This window comes from Dendrobates tinctorius, unplaced genomic scaffold (genome assembly GCF_039654945.1).
Source record: "Dendrobates tinctorius isolate UK_male_01 unplaced genomic scaffold, ASM3965494v1 ptg000129l, whole genome shotgun sequence".
NCBI classification, from domain to species: Eukaryota; Metazoa; Chordata; class Amphibia; order Anura; family Dendrobatidae; genus Dendrobates; species Dendrobates tinctorius.
The window spans coordinates 38,539,913-38,557,602 of record NW_027361797.1 but is presented as its reverse complement, the minus strand read 5'-3'; the positions used below and the strand labels follow the sequence as shown (position 1 = coordinate 38,557,602).

Sequence of the window (17,690 nt, the reverse complement as noted above, 5' to 3'; positions counted from 1 at the left end):
TTCAGAACTGCCTCAATTCTTCGTGGCAGAGATTCAACAAGGTGCTGGAAGCATTCCTCAGAGGTTTTGGACCATATTGACATGATGGCATCACACAGTTGGCGCAGATTTGTCGGCTGCACATCCCTGATGCGAATCTCCCGTTCCACCACATCCCAAAGATGCTCTATTGGATTGAGATCTGGTGACTGAGGAGGCCATTTGAGTACAGTGAACTCATTGTCATGTTCAAGAAACCAATCTGAGATGATTCGAGCTTTATGACATGGCGCATTATCCTGCTGAAAGTAGCCATCAGATGTTGGGTACATTGTGGTCATAAAGGGATGGACATGGTCAGCAACAATACTCAGGTAGGCTGTGGCGTTGCAACGATGCTCAATTGGTACCAAGGGGCCCAAAGAGTGCCAAGAAAAAATTCCCCACACCATGACACCACCACCACCAGCCTGAACCGTTGATACAAGGCAGGATGGATCCATGCTTTCATGTTGTTTACGCCAAATTCTGACCCTACCATCCGAATGTCGCAGCAGAAATCGAGACTCATCAGACCAGGCAACGTTTTTCCAATCTTCTACTGTCCAATTTCGATGAGCTTGTGCAAATTGTAGCCACAGTTTCCTGTTCTTAGCTGAGAGGAGTGGTACCCGGTGTGGTCTTCTGCTGCTGTAGCCCATCTGCCTCAAAGTTCGACGCACTGTGCGTTCAGAGATGCTCTTCTGCCTACCTTGGTTGTAACGGGTGGCAATTTGAGTCACTGTTGCCTTTCTATCAGCTCGAACCAGTCTGCCCATTCTCCTCTGACCTCTGGCATCAACAAGGCATTTCCGGCCACAGAACTGCCGCTCACTGGATTTTTTTTCTTTTTCGGACCATTCTCTGTAAACCCTAGAGATGGTTGTGCGTGAAAATCCCAGTAGATCAGCAGTTTCTGAAATACTCAGACCAGCCCTTCTGGCACCAACAATCATGCCACGTTCAAAGGCACTCAAATCACCTTTCTTCCCCATACTGATGCTCGGTTTGAACTGCAGGAGATTGTCTTGACCATGTCTACATGCCTAAATGCACTGAGTTGCCGCCATGTGATTGGCAGATTAGAAATTAAGTCTTAACACACAGTTGGACAGGTGTACCTAATAAAGTGGCCAGTGAGTGTATGTGTGTATGTATGTGTGTATGTCCGGGATAGGCATCCGCACAATCACAGCTACAGCCACAAAATTTGGCACAGTCACACGTCTGGACCCCAAGAGCGTCCTTAGCTATGTTGTGAGGTGAAATTTTAACCCCGCGCGTTCCAATTCACCAAACAATTTTGCCCCTATCTACATACTGGGGAAAAAGTGTGTGCGCGTCAAGCCCCGCCCCTCATTATGATATCATAATGCCCCTATTTGCATACTGGGGAAACAGTGTGTGCGTATCAAGCCCCGCCCCTCATTATGATGTCACAATGGTTGCCATGGCAACGCTGATGTCATCATAGGTTGCAAGCCCCGCCGCTCATTATGATGTCATAATGGTTGACTATGGGAAGGAGGATGTGTGATGGGTATATGGGCACTGGACTATGGGATGGAGGATATGTATGATGGGTATATGGGCACGGGACTATGGGATGGAGGATGTGTGATGGGTGTATGGACACTCGACTATGGGATGGAGGATATGTATGAAGGGTATATGGGCACAGGACTATGGGATGGTGGATATGTATGATGGGTATATGGGCACGGGACTATGGGATGGTGGATATGTATGATGGGTATATGGGCACGGGACTATGGGATGGACGATATGTATGATGGGTATACATTATGGGCACGGGACTATGGGATGGAGGATGTGTGATGGGTATATGGGCACTGGACTATGGGATGGAGGATATGTATGATGGGTATATGGGCATGGGACTATGCGATGAAGGATGTGTGATGGGTATATGGGCATGGGACTATGGGATGGAGGATGTGTGATGGGTATATGGGCACTGGACTATGGGATGGAGGATATGTATGATGGGTATATGGGCATGGAACTATGGGATGGAGGATGTGTAATGTGTATATGGGCACGGGACTATGGGATGGAGGATGTGTGATGGGTATATGGGCACGGGACTATGGGATGGACGATATGTATGATGGGTATACATTATGGGCACGGGACTATGGGATGGAGGATGTGTGATTGGTATATGGGCACTGGACTATGGGATGGAGGATATGTATGATGGGTATATGGGCATGGGACTATGCGATGAAGGATGTGTGATGGGTATATGGGCATGGGACTATGGGATGGAGGATGTGTGATGGGTATATGGGCACTGGACTATGGGATGGAGGATATGTATGATGGGTATATGGGCATGGAACTATGGGATGGAGGATGTGTAATGTGTATATGGGCACGGGACTATGGGATGGAGGATATGTATTATGGGTATATGGGCACGGGACTATGGGATGGAGGATAATTATAATTTGTTATAACTAACCACAGTTAGTTACTATGCCTGGACATGTGTGTATGTATGTGTGTATGTCCGGGATAGGCATCCGCACCGCCGCAGCTACAGCCACAAAATTTGGCACAGTCACACGTCTGGACCCCGAGAGCATCCTAAGCTATGTTGTGAGGCGAAATTTTAACCCTGCGCGTTCCAATTCACCAAACAATCTTGCCCCTATCTACATAATGGGGAAACAGTGTGCGCGTATCAAGCCCGCCCCTCATTATGATGTCACAATGGTTGCCATGGCGACACTGATGTCATCATAGGTTGCAAGCCCTGCCGCCGCTCATTATGATGTCATAATGGTTGACTATGGGATGGAGGATGTGTGATGGGTATATGGGCACTGGACTATGGGATGGAGGATATGTATGACGGGTATATGGGCACGGGACTATGGGATGGTGGATATGTATATGGGCACGGGACTATGGGATGGAGGATGTGTGATGGGTATATGGGCACTGGACTATGGGATGGAGGATATGTATGACGGGTATATGGGTACGGGACTATGGGATGGCGGATATGTATGATGGGTATATGGGCATGGGACTATGGGATGGAGGATATGTATCATGGGTATATGGGCATGGGACTATGCGATGAAGGATGTGTGATGCGTATATGGGCATGGGACTATGGGATGGAGAATATGTTTGATGGGTATATGGGCATGGGACTATGGGATGGAGGATATGTATGATGGGTATATGGGCAGGGGCCTATGGGATGGTGGATATGTATGATGGGTATATGGACACGGGACGATGGGATGGAGGATAATTATAATTTGTTATAACTAACCACAGTTAGTTACTATGCCAGGGCAGCGCATAGTAACTAACTAACATCAGTAACTGATGTGTGATGGGAATGTGAGCACGGGACTATGGGATGGAGGATATGTATGACGGGTATATGGGCACGGGACTATGGGATGGAGGATATGTATGATGGGTATGTTGGCACGGGGCTATGGGATAGAGGATATGTATGATGGGTATATGGGCATTGGACTATGAGATGAAGGATGTGTGATGGGTATATGGGCACTCGACTATGGGATGGCGAATATGCATGATGAGTATATGGGCATGGGACTATGGGATAGAGAATATGTATGATGGGTATATGGGCATGGGACTATGGGATGGAGGATGTGTGATGGGTATATGGGCACTCAACTATGGGATGGAGGATATGTATGATGGGTATATGGGCACGGGCCTATGGGATCGTGGATATGTATGATGGGTATATGGGCACGGGACTATGGGATGGAGGATAATTATAATTTGTTATAACTCACCACAGTTAGTTACTATGCCCGGGCAGCGCCGGGCTCTTCAGCCAGTATATATATATATATATATAAGAACAATGGAGATTCCTCCTGTCCCGACTCCGCACCTTCCTGGGAGCAAATATTGCCCATGTGCACACAGATAGGGCTGCCACTAGGAATTTATGGCCCCCATACTGACAAAACTTTCGGGGCCCCCTTGAGACTCCGCCCAGGCTCCACCCCAGCCCTTCCTCCACCCCTCAAACTGTTCACAATCCCACCACTCTCTTTTGGAAAAAGTCCACTTCTCACATATCACAAACAGTTCCCATCACCAGATCACACATATATTCAGCAACTTTTGTTTTGACCAAAAGATTTTTTAAGCTGCCACCATGACAAGGTAGACTCTTTTGGCTGGGCCCTACTCTACTCTAACCTATTAAACATTTGGTAGAATATCCAACACAATTTAGGTATATTTGTATTTATTTTTCAATTTTTAAAATGATCAATAATATCACATACAGGGGGCAAATACCATCACACCATGACCAGACACCATATTACCACCACATAGTGATCTATAATACCACATATAAGGAACAAATATCACCACACCATGACCAGACCACATATTACCACCAGATGGTGACCAAATAATAGCACATACAAGGAACAAATATCGCCACACCATGGCCGGACAACATATTACCACCACATATGATCATTAACAAAAAAAACACAATACTAATATTACCTTAAGCGCCATTATACACAGAAGATCTGTACTTAGTATGCAGTGTCTGTGTACAAGTAATAGTGATCACCGGTGACATTATACACAGGAGCTCTGTACACAATGTCAGTGTACAGGTAATACAGTGATCACCGGTGACATTATACACTGGACGGCTGTATATAGTATGCAGTGTATAGTGTCAGTGAACAAGTAAGGCCGGGGTAACACTAGAGAGGAATACGAACGAGTGAGTGGCGTTAAAAGCACGCATTACACACGGACAAATGATTCTCTATGGGGCAGCTCCCAACAGCCGTATATTTCTTATCTGTATTCTACGGTCCGTGCCAATCGCAGCATGCTGCGATTGTCACCGTACTACGCCCGTAGTACGCCAATGAAAGTCTATGGGTGCGCTAAAAATATGGATTACACATGGACCACACATGTGACTTGCGAGAAATACGCACCCGGTGTCTTTTAGAAAAGCCTGCAATTCAGTGCGCTATACAGTAATCTCACACTGACAGGTTTAATAAAGAAACGAAAGAATAGATATATACACATAGAATACATATATATATATATATATATATATACATACATTTAATTGTGACAAACATATATATATATATATTTATATTTCACAGAGTTCTTCATAGCAGAATAGCCGCTAATTAAATTGCCGGCTTCTATCAAATCATTCCCCAACCCGACATGAAATGACACATGGTTTACATTCAGTAAAGCATTTCATGTTTTTTATATGTCCCTAACTAATAATTAGATGAGGGTTTGTGTGGAAAATTTGGGTGTTGTAGTTGTTATTTTAAGGGGTTAATTCATTGTTAAAATATGAGTGGGCTTCCCATTGCTCTATAGTGGTGGTGAATGGGTTAATCTAACAAAGGGTTAATGTCACCATTCGATTGTAAGACTTTCTGAATCTGTCATGCCTGATGGTGAAATCGATGATGAGTGGTGGACCATCCCTGACACAGTAGGGGGTCCTCAGCCACACAGAGACGGTAATCCCATGGATATACAGTGGGGCAAAAAAGTATTTAGTCAGTCACCAATAGTGCAAGTTCCACCACTTAAAAAGATGAGAGGCGTCTGTAATTTACATCATAGGTAGACCTCAACTATGGGAGACAAACTGAGAAAAAAAAATCCAGAAAATCACATTGTCTGTTTTTTTTTCATTTTATTTGCATATTATGGTGGAAAATAAGTATTTTATCAGAAACAAGCAATCAAGATTTCTGGCTCTCACAGACCTGTAACTTCTTCTTTAAGAGTCTCCTCTTTCCTCCACTCATTACCTGTAGTAATGGCACCTGTTTAAACTTGTTATCAGTATAAAAAGACACCTGTGCACACCCTCAAACAGTCTGACTCCAAACTCCACTATGGTGAAGACCAAAGAGCTGTCAAAGGACACCAGAAACAAAATTGCAGCCCTGCACCAGGCTGGGAAGACTGAATCTGCAATAGCCAACCAGCTTGGAGTGAAGAAATCAACTGTGGGAGCAATAATTAGAAAATGGAAGACATACAAGACCACTGATAATCTCCCTCGATCTGGTGCTCCATGCAAAATCTTACCCCGTGGGGTCAGAATGATCACAAGAACGGTGAGCAAAAATCCCAGAACCACGCGGGGGGACCTAGTGAATGAACTGCAGCGAGCTGGGACCAATGTAACAAGGCCTACCATAAGTAACACACTACGCCACCATGGACTCAGATCCTGCAGTGCCAGACGTGTCCCACTGCTTAAGCCTGTACATGTCCAGGCCCGTCTGAAGTTTGCTAGAGAGCATTTGGATGATCCAGAGGAGTTTTGGGAGAATGTCCTATGGTCTGATGAAACCAAACTGGAACTGTTTGGTAGAAACACAACTTGTCGTGTTTGGAGGAAAAAGAATACTGAGTTGCATCCATCAAACACCATACCTACTGTAAAGCATGGTGGTGGAAACATCATGCTTTGGGGCTGTTTCTCTGCAAAGGGGCCAGGACGACTGATCCGGGTACATGAAAGAATGAATGGGGCCATGTATCGTGAGATTTTGAGTGCAAACCTCCTTCCATCAGCAAGGGCATTGAATATGAAACGTGGCTGGGTCTTTCAACATGACAATGATCCAAAGCACACCGCCAGGGCAACGAAGGAGTGGCTTCGTAAGAAGCATTTCAAGGTCCTGGAGTGGCCTAGCCAGTCTCCAGATCTCAACCCTATAGAAAACCTTTGGAGGGAGTTGAAAGTCCGTGCTGCCAAGCGAAAAGCCAAAAACATCACTGCTCTAGAGGAGATCTGCATGGAGGAATGGGCCAACATACCAACAACAGTGTGTGGCAACCTTGTGAAGACTTACAGAAAACGTTTGACCTCTGTCATTGCCAACAAAGGATATATCACAAAGTCTTGAGATGAAATTTTGTTTCTGACCAAATACTTATTTTCCACCATAATATGCAAATAAATTGAAAAAAAAACAGACAATGTGATTTTCTGGATTTTTTTTTCTCAGTTTGTCTCCCATAGTTGAGGTCTACCTATGATGTAAATTACAGACGCCTCTCATCTTTTTAAGTGGGGGAACTTGCACTATTGCTGACTGACTAAATACTTTTTTGCCCCACTGTACCACTACCGCCACATGAGGACGAGACTCGACAGGAGCCCACTATGACTCCTGCACCAAGTGTTCCTCTGGAAGATAGTCAAGCCTTGCCTAACAGCCAAGAGCTCCGGAGATCCCAGAGGTCTACAGCAGGGGTTCTACCAGTCTGATACGTAGAACATTGTACTCTGTCTGTTTTTCCAACTTTGTTGCCTCCTCTTTAGGTGCTGTTTCCGCATTGCACGGTCCTTAATTATACTGTGACCTTGATGCTGTGATGGCCGAGGATGACCATCATAAAGTAGGGAGATGTAAGGGGGTGGTGCTGTTATGAACGGTAAGAAACACGCTGCCACTTTAAGAGATAGCACTCCCTTGTCTGGTGTAATGGAATGTTCTGCTCCCCCCTGCAATAGACTGTGTTAATGAACTGCCCTGTGCTGAGGGGAGGGGTTTGAGCCTGTGAGAGCTGAGCTGAAGCTGCTGCAGAGAACATCTGTGCATGTAGCTGTAAAAGAGGTCCCACAGCCTGGGACATAGTGAACTTGTGAAAGTGAACAGACTCTTCGGGGGTAGCAGAGGTGGCTATCTTGTGCTAGTTTGAGAAACCACGAAGATACCAAGAAAGGGATTTACAGTTTCCAGGAGCACCTCCAGGACCCAGAAGCAAGGAGAAGACCACATTTCACGGAGCTGGCAGAGAGCCGTGCGCACCACCGTACAAGACTGTTGGGGGCCCCCAGGACTGGATCCGAGTCCCCAACATCACCGTGAGTTTGATCCTGTTTTGTGCACATGTCAGGGCATAGTGTAAGCTTCAACAGATAGAACACAGCAGCCGTGTGGCCTGCTTAGCAGAGGCCAGGGAGGTTATACATAGAGTAGCATCATTCTTTGCTTTATTGTTTGCATTTGCTTGTGTGATATATATTGATTCTGTAATAGTTGGAGCAAAGTGCTATTTGACGGCCCAGCTAAAGAATACAACTCTTGTAAATTATCTTTTGCCATTGCATGCCCGTTTGCACCTTCCTCATCCACTTCATTACTTGCCTTCCAATAAATTTACCCTTTGTTGGTTGCACCTCATCTTGTGTACGGTAGTCTCCCTGCACCATGGTGGTTCCCCGGCCATCTAGCTTGTAGTAAAAGCCTCCATCTAGAATATTCCACATGAGTTTTCCTTCTGTCCGTGACTTTTACATTATTACTCTCACACCTTTGACATCAAGGCAAATATTTGAAGAATATCAAAGCTGATGCCATAATGGAGAAAGGAAAACGTGATATGCGGGATGATGAGTGGTGCAAAGAGGACGTTCCTACAGGTAACTGCCCCAGTGAGGAGTCACCATTAAATAAAGCGGAGAAGAGTCACATTCTCCTCATTCATCGGACCAAACAATTCTAGGCTTGAAGTTTTATATTATGTGTTTTCTAAGCTTTTTTGGCCATAGATTCCCCCATTCAACTAAAATACAGATTATATATGGCTGACAATGTAATGACGCAATATGTAAAAAGACTGGTTGTGTATAATATGGATTTAAGACTAGACTGGGATGATAGATCATCAAAGACAAGTAACACCTCATTGGCAAAGTATCTACAGTGGTGGCCAAAAGTATTGGCACCCCTGAAATTCTGTCAGATAATACTCATTTTCTTACTGAAAATGATTGCAATCACAAATTCTTTGCTATTATTATCTTCATTTAATTTGTCTTCAATTAAAAATCAAAAAAAGAATTGTCCTAAAGCCAAATTGGATATAATTCCACACCAAACATAAAAAAGGGGGTGGACAAAAGTATTGGCACTGTTTGAAAAATCATGTGATGCTTCTCTAATTTGTGTAATTAACAGCACCTGTAACTTACCTGTGGCACCTAACAGGTGTTGTCAGATAGCTGAAAGAAAAAAAGCGCAATAGGGTCTTACCCGAGTAGGGATTAATGTGAAATCAAATCATTATACTCACCTTATGTAGGAGAGTTACAGACATATAGGAACGAAAGGTCAGGCTGCTGCACATCCAAGGGCCACTCCGTGACCACGAATCATCAGATTGCAAAGGAGAAAGTTTATGGATTAAACGTGCGCTGCTTGACAAATCACTCCTTCCAGATTATATTGATTGTACTTTTATTTCCCAACGCGTTTCGAAGTTTACACTTCTTCCTCAGGGGATGACATGTCATCCCCTGAGGAAGAAGTGTAAACTTCGAAACGCGTTGGGAAATAAAAGTACAATCAATATAATCTGGAAGGAGTGATTTGTCAAGCAGCGCACGTTTAATCCATAAACTTTCTCCTTTGCAACCTAACAGGTGTTGGCAATAACTAAATCACACTTGCAGCCAGTTGACATGTATTATAGGTGACTCAACCTCTGTCCTGTGTCCTTGTGTGTACCACATTGAACATGGAGAAAAGAAAGAAGACCAAAGAACTGTCTGAGGACTTGAGAAACCAAATTGCGAGGAAGCATGAGCAATCTCAAGGCTACAAGTCCATCTCCAAAGACCTGAATGTTCCTGTGTCTACCGTGCGCAGTGTCATCAAGAAGTTTAAAGCCCATGGCACTGTGGCTAACCTCCCTAGTTGTGGACGGAAAAGGAAAATTGACAAGAGATTTCAATGCAAGATTGTGCGGATGTTAGATAAAGAACCTCGACTAACATCCAAACAAGTTCAAGCTGCCCTGCAGTCCGAGGGTACAACAGTGTCAACCCGTACTATCCGTCGGCGTCTGAATGAAAAGGGACTGTATGGTAGGAGACCCAGGAAGACCCCACTTCTTACCCCGAGACATAAAAAAGCCAGGCTGAAGTTTGCCAAAACTTACCTGAAAAAGCCTAAAACGTTTTGGAAGAATGTTCTCTGGTCAGATGAGACAAAAGTAGAGCTTTTTGGGCAAAGGCATCAACATAGAGTTTACAGGAGAAAAAAAGAGGCATTCAAAGAAAAGAACACGGTCCCTACAGTCAAACATGGCGGAGGTTCCCTGATGTTTTGGGGTTGCTTTGCGGCCTCTGGTACTGGACTGCTTGACCGTGTGCATGGCATTATGAAGTCTGAAGACTACCAACAAATTTTGCAGCATAATGTAGGGCCCAGTGTAAGAAAGCTGGGTTTCCCTCAGAGGTCATGCGTCTTCCAGCAGGACAATGACCCAAAACACACTTCAAAAAGCACTAGAAAATGGTTTGAGAGAAAGCACTGGAGACTTCTAAGGTGGCCAGCAATGAGTCCAGACCTGAATCCCATAGAACACCTGCGGAGAGATCTAAAAATGGCAGTTTGGAGAAGGCACCCTTTTAATATCAGGGACCTGGAGCAGTTTGCCAAAGAAGAATGGTCTAAAATTCCAGCAGAGCATTGTAAGAAACACATTAATGGTTACCGGAAGCGGTTGGTCGCAGTTATTTTGGCTAAAGGTTGTGCAACCAAGTATTAGGCTGAGGGTGCCAATACTTTTGTCTGGCCCATTTTTGGAGTTTTGTGTGAAATGATCAATGTTTTGCTTTTTGCTTCATTCTCTTTTGTGTTTTTTCATTTAAGACAAATTAAATGAAGATAATAATACCAAAGAATTTGTGTTTGCAATCATTTTCAGGAAGAAACTGACTATTACCTGACAGAATTGCAGGGGTGTCAATACTTTTGGCCACAACTGTATTAGATGCGCCAATTCTGGCACTTTGCACAGCTTTTCCCACTTGCCCTGTGGTGGTGGCAATTGGGGTTAAAATTTGTGGGATTGATGTCACCTTTGTTTTGTTTGGTGACATTAACCCCTTAGTGACAGAGCCATTTTGCAGCTTAATGACCAGGCCAATTTTTACAATTCTGACCACTGTCACTTTATGAGGTTATAACTCTGGAACGCTTTAACGGATCCCGGTGATTCTGAGTGTTTTTTCGTGACATATTGTACTTCATGCTCGTGTTAAAATTTCTTTGCTATGACTTGCGTTTATTTATGAAATAAACAGAAATATGGTAAATTTTGCAATTTTCAAACTTTAAGTTCTTATGCCCTTAAATCAGAGAGATATGTCACAATATTTCTTATTAAATAACATTTCCCGCATGTCTACTTTACATCATGAGCACAATTTTGGAAACAAAATTTTTCTTTTGTTAGGAAGTTATAAGGGTTAAAAGTTGACCAGCGATTTCTCATTTTTACAACAAAATTTACGAAACCATTTTTTTAGGGACCACATAATATTTAAAGTCATTTTGAGGGCTGTACATGACAAAAAATACCCAAAATGACACCATTCTAAAAACTAGACCCCTCAAGGTGCTCAAAACCACATTCAAGAAGTTTATTAACCCTTTACGTGCTTCACAGGAACTAAAACAATGTGGAAGGAAAAAATTTACATTTAACTTTTTTTGCAGACAATTTACTTCAGAACCAATTTTTTTTATTTTCACAAGTGTTAAAAGAGAAAATGAACCACAAAATTTGTTGTGCAATTTCTCCTGAATACGCCGATACCCCATATGTGGGGGTAAACCACGTTTTGGGCACATGGCATTGCTCAGAAGGGAAAAAGCGCCGTTTGAATTTTTCAACGCAGAATTGGCTGGAATTGAGATCGGATGCCATGTTGCGTTTGGCGAGCTCCTGATGTGCCTAAACAGTAGAAACTCCCCACAAGTGAACCCATTTTGGAAACTAGACCCCCCCAAGGACCTTATCTAGATGTGTGGTGAGCACTTTGAACCCCCAAGTGCTTCACAGAAGTTTATAACGCAGAGCCGTGAAAGTAAAAAAATATTTTTTTTTGCTCAAAAATGATTTTTAGCCCGCTATGTTTTATTTTCCCAAGGGTAACAGGAGAAAATTGGACCACAAAAGTTGTTGTGCAATTTGTCTTGAGTACGCTGATACCCCATATGTGGGGGAGAACCACTGTTTGGGCACATGGGAGAGCTCTGAAGGGAATGAGCGCCATTTTGGAATGCAGACTTTGACGGAATGTTCTGCGGGCATCATGTTGCGTTTGCAGAGCCCCTGATGTGCCTAAACAGTGTAAATCCCCCACAAGTTAACCCATTTTGGAAACTAGACCCCCCAAGGAGCTTATCTAGATGTGTGGTGAGCACTTTGAACCCCCAAGTGCTTCACAGAAGTATATAACACAGAGTCATGAAAATAAAAAATCATTTTTTTTCCACAAAAGTGATTTTTTAGCCCACAATTTTTTTTATTTTCCCAATGGTAACAGGAGAAATTAGACGCCCAAAGTTGGTAAATAGTGGAAACCCCTCAATTCTAGCTCCAACCCTAACCCCAACACACCCCTAACCCTAATTCCAACCCTAACTCTAATTCCAACCCTAATGCTAACTCTAATTCTAACCGTAAACCTAACAGAAAAATGAAAATAAATTTATTTTCTTTATGTTATTATATTTACCTAACTATGGATTGTTTCACACTAGCGTTTTTTTGCAATGCGTTTTTGCGCATACATGCGCATGCGTCCTTTTCCCCTATCTTTAACATGGGTGCGCATGGTGCGTTTGCACGCGTTCGTACGCATTTTACATGCGCATGCGTTTTTTGTAGTGTGCGCCCAAGCGCGCCAGAGCTACCTGTTGCATTTTTGGTCCGTCCGACCTGTCTCAAAAAAACGCATGCTCACGGAATGCGCAAAAAAACACATTACAGTCTATGGGAACGCAGATATGCGCATGGACATGCGCACGTCTGCGTTTAAAAACGTATGCGTTTTAAGAGTAAAAATGGCAAAAAAATTGTTAAAACACATGCGCAAAAAAGCAGCAAACGCATACAAAATGCATGATGCATTTTTTGCATGCTTTTGCACTGCGCAAAAATGCAGCGCAAAAAAACGCTAGTGTGAAACTAGCATAAGGGGGTGATAAACGGGGGCGGGGTATTTACTAATTTTTTTATTTTGATCACTAGGGTTTATCACAGTGATCAAAATGCACCTGTAAAATGAATCGAATCTGCCAGCCGGCAGATTCAGCGGGCGCACTGCGCATGCGTCCGCCATTTTCTTCCCGGACCAAGATGGCGGCACCCAATGGAGGAGGCAGGAGGGTCCAGGGACCACAAGGACCACCGGGAGGTACCGGGGGGGTCGGGGACCCTATTTGTCTCTCCTCTGATGTGCGATCACATCAGAGGAGAGAGAAATTACATGCAAAATCGTGGTTTTTGTTTTGCAGTCGCCGTTATACGGTTAATAATGGCGATCGCAAAAGCGCGGTCAGATTGACCCGATTCATGTTCTTTGGGGTCTCTGCTACCCCCAGCAGCCGAGACTCCGGAGGAAATCCGACCCTGGGGGGCGCTATTTACTTTCTCCACAGCGCCATGAATTAATGGCGCTGTGGTTTAAGTACTCTTAGCGGCCGCCGTTAAAAGACGTATCGGCGGTCGTTAAGGGGTTAAGCCAATGGGTTAGTAATGGAGAGGCACCTATAAGATGCCTATCCATTACTAATCCTATAGTAATATTGTAAATAACCACATGGCCAGTATAAAGTCCTTTATTTGAAATAAAAACAAAGCACACTATTACTTTTTTATTTAAAAATGGCAAACACAGTTAGGGTAAGTTCACACAGGACTTATGTGCTGCGTTTTTTTTTCATGGCTTTTTATGCTAATTTTCAGCTGCTTTTTCCATTACCAGCAAAGCCTATGAGACTTCAGAAATCTTATGCACACACATTTTTTTTGTGTGATCAGGATTTTGTGCTTTGCTGCATTTTTTCAGAGTTTTTCACCCATTGACTTGAATGGGTGTTGAAAAAACGGAAAAACGCACCAAAAATGCAGGTGTCATTATTTGCAGCATTTTGCTGCAGAAAAGGCATGGACATTAACCATTAGCATGGACAAAGACAAAAAAAAAACCATCAAAAAATGCACCTAAACCTGAGTTTTTGCTGTACCTTCTTTCCTTGCCAAGAAGATCAGGTTTTGCTGCAGCAAAAAAGTCCTGTATGAACTTACCCTTATACTCACCTAACACCCATTCCATTAAAGTCCTGGTCTCCTGTAAAAAAAAAAAACACAGAAAATAAAAAACAACCATATCCCTCATGTGTCCGACGTTCTGTCCCATGCCGTTATCCATGTCTGTGATAAATGGTTTTCAACCTGGACGGTGCCAAGATTCGACCTTCAAGGCTGAAAACCACTGGAGAATGAGCTGCTGCGAGCACAGCATCAGTAACCAGTGGTGACCTCATCGATGGTTACCGCAGGTGACTGAGCTGCGTTTCTAGTCGGTCCATTGAACTGCGGTGACCTCAGTGAGATCACAGTGAGTAAAAGTTTCAGTGCAGCGCTGAGCTCAGCGAGTTCACTGTGACAGAATTTCTCACAGTGGACTCAGCACTGCACCATGAGACTTTTTCTCACTGTGCTAGAAGTGATCTCACTGAGGTCACCGCAGTTCATTGGCCTGGTTGGGCACAATGAGGTCACCGCTGGTCACTGACGCTGCACTCCCAGCAGCTCATTCGCCAGTGATTTTCACTAGAGTGTAGCTTGGAGAGTCTCCCAAAATTATTAAAATATAACTTTTAATTAAATGATGTTAAAAACACGAAAACTAACACACAAATAACCAAATATAAAGTGCTCGTGCAAACCAGTGTTAAATGATAAAAAATGGTTTGGTCTCACCAATAGGACGGACGTATAGCCACAGCAAGTCCTCTAAACGCTGCTATCCTGGAACAAATGGTCCACATCAAATAAGATAGGGGGTAAGGGGTAATTCCCTTAATTCCCTGTTGTGCCCCTGTATTACTCCTGTCCTAACAAGGATATGCCCCAAGTGGACCCTGCTATGGACAACCACCATCAAACAAATAAGGTCATAATTCTCCCTACGCGTTTGTTCCCCAATAGTTGGGATTCATCAGGGGAGTTTAAATAGAAATTAACGCCAATGGGGTAAATGGATAAACCACGCATATGTCCATAAATATCAAATGGCCCTGCAATGGCTAGGAGCCAATAGGTTAGTGTGACTGTCTGTGCCACTGCCTAAAGTGAATACATTAATGAGAAAAAAAAATAACTTTCTTGAATTTACAAAATGGCTGCAATGAAACAAAGAGTTAAAAATTTAAAGGGGTCTGAATACTTTCCGAACCCACTGTAAATTACACTTTAGTCAGCTAATAATAGAACTTTGCTACACACTTTGCACTTTATATGTGATTTTTTTATTTTCACTTTAGTTATTTTTTATATTTAGATAAATATAAGTATTAAGATTATTTTGTTCAAAAATCAAATCTGTTTTATTCTTGGCAGATGGCTGTACCAGGAGATCCAAAAGACATCTCATATCTTCAGAATTTAAAGCAGATGATTGTAGCATTGCACAAGACCCATATGTAGAGCTTGCCAACATCTCAGACATGGATCATTTTAAAGTACAATGTCCTAATTCATCACAGACTGTTAAGCGAAATACAAGTCACAAAATATGTGTGGAAAATAAAAGGGCTTCGCCAAGGAAGAAGCTATTTTCATGTTTAGAATGTGGGACAAGTTTTGCTAAGAAATCATATCTTGCTCAACATGAGAGAATTTACACAGCAGAGAAGCCATTTTCATGCTCAGAATGTGGGAAATGTTTTACTAATAAACGAAGTCTTGTTATGCATGAGAGAATTCACACAGGCGAGAAGCCATTTTCATGTTCAGAATGTGGGAAATGTTTTGCTAAGAAATCATATCTTACTCAACATGAAAGGATTCACACAGGAGAGAAGCCATTTTCATGTTCAGAATGTGAGAAATGTTTTACTAATAAAAAAAGTCTTGTTATGCATGAGAGAATTCACACAGGCGAGAAGCCATTTTCATGTTCAGAATGTGGAAAATGTTTTAGTGACAAATCAACTCTTGTTAGACATGAGAGAATTCATACAGGAGAGAAGCCATTTTCATGTTCAGAATGTGGGAAATGTTTTACAGATAAATCACATCTTGTTAGACATGAGAGAATTCACACAGGAGAGAAGCCGTTTTCATGTTCAGAATGTAGGACATGTTTTACAGATAAATCACATCTTGTTACACATGAGAGAAATCACACAGGAGAGAAGCCAATTTCATGTTCAGAATGTGGGACATGTTTTACTCTAAAATCAAATCTTGTTACACATGAGAGAATTCACACAGGAGAGAAGCCATTTTCATGCTCAGAATGTGGGAAATGTTTTACTATTAAAGGAAGTCTTGTTAGCCGTGAGAGAATTCACACAGGAGAGAAGCCATTTTTGTGTTCAGAATGTGGGAAATGTTTTAAATATAAATCACAACTTGTTGTACATGAGAGAATTCACACAGGAGAGAAGCCATTTTCGTGTTCAGAATGTGGAACATGTTTTACAGATAAAGGAAGTCTTGTTAAACACAAGAGAATTCACACAGGAGAGAATCCATTTTCATGTTCAGAATGTTGGAAATGTTTTACTAAGAAAGGACATCTTGTTATGCATGAGAAAGCTCACAAAAGACAGAAGACATTTTCATGTTCAGAATGTCAGAGATGCTTTACTAAGCAATCTCGTCTTGCTAAACATGAGAGAATTCACACAGGAGAGAAGCTATCTTAGTGTTCAGAATGTGGGAAATATTTTAAATATAAATCACAACTTGTTATACATGAGAGAATTCACACAGGAGAGAAGCTGTTTTCTTGTTCAGAATGTGGGAAATGCTTTACAGGTAAATTAAACCTTGCTCACCATGAGAAAATTCACAAAAGAGAGAAGCAATTTTCATGGTCAGAATGCAGGAAATCTTTTAAAGAGAAATTAAGCAGTTACACGCTACAAAATTCATACAGGAGAGATATGATCTTCATGTTCAGAAAGTGGGAAATATTTTTCAACTAAGTCACGACTTGTTAGACATCAGAGAAATCACACTGGGAAATAGCCATTTTAACCCTTTTAGTGACCAAGTCCAATTTTTTCAAATTTGACATGTAACTTTGTGTTAATAACGATGGAATGTTAAAAGATATCCCAATTATTCTGAGTGGTTTTTTTCTGACATGTTGTTCTTTGTTAGTAATAAGCTTAATAACTAACTAAAAATTTGTGATATTCAAACTTTGAATGTATAAACCGTAACATTATACTACATAAAAAAAGTTAATAAATAACATTTACCTTATGTCTTCTATGGCAACATAATTTTTAAAAAGTCCTTTTATTTTGTTATAAGGGTTTAGCAGCAATTTTACATTATTTTAGTGCAATGTACAAAACTTTTTAAATGTGGCACTTATTCAGTTTTGAATAGAATTTCAAGGGTCTATATAATGTATTGGAGATTACCCTAAAGGGATAGCTTCAAAATATACAACTGTGACTCTAGTCACTACTCACGGACAGGCCGTGGAGCAGATGAGTCAGACGTTCCAGGGTCAATACCAAGAGAGTACGTAGATAACTAAGGGAAAAGATGAAGAT

General features: G+C 42.2%; 1 pseudogene; it reads left to right on the top strand.

Moving 5' to 3' along the window:
- Positions 1–15,521: 15,521 nt before the first annotated feature.
- On the top strand, positions 15,522–17,143 carry LOC141047747 (uncharacterized; annotated as a pseudogene).
- The last annotated feature ends 547 nt before the right edge of the window (positions 17,144–17,690 follow it).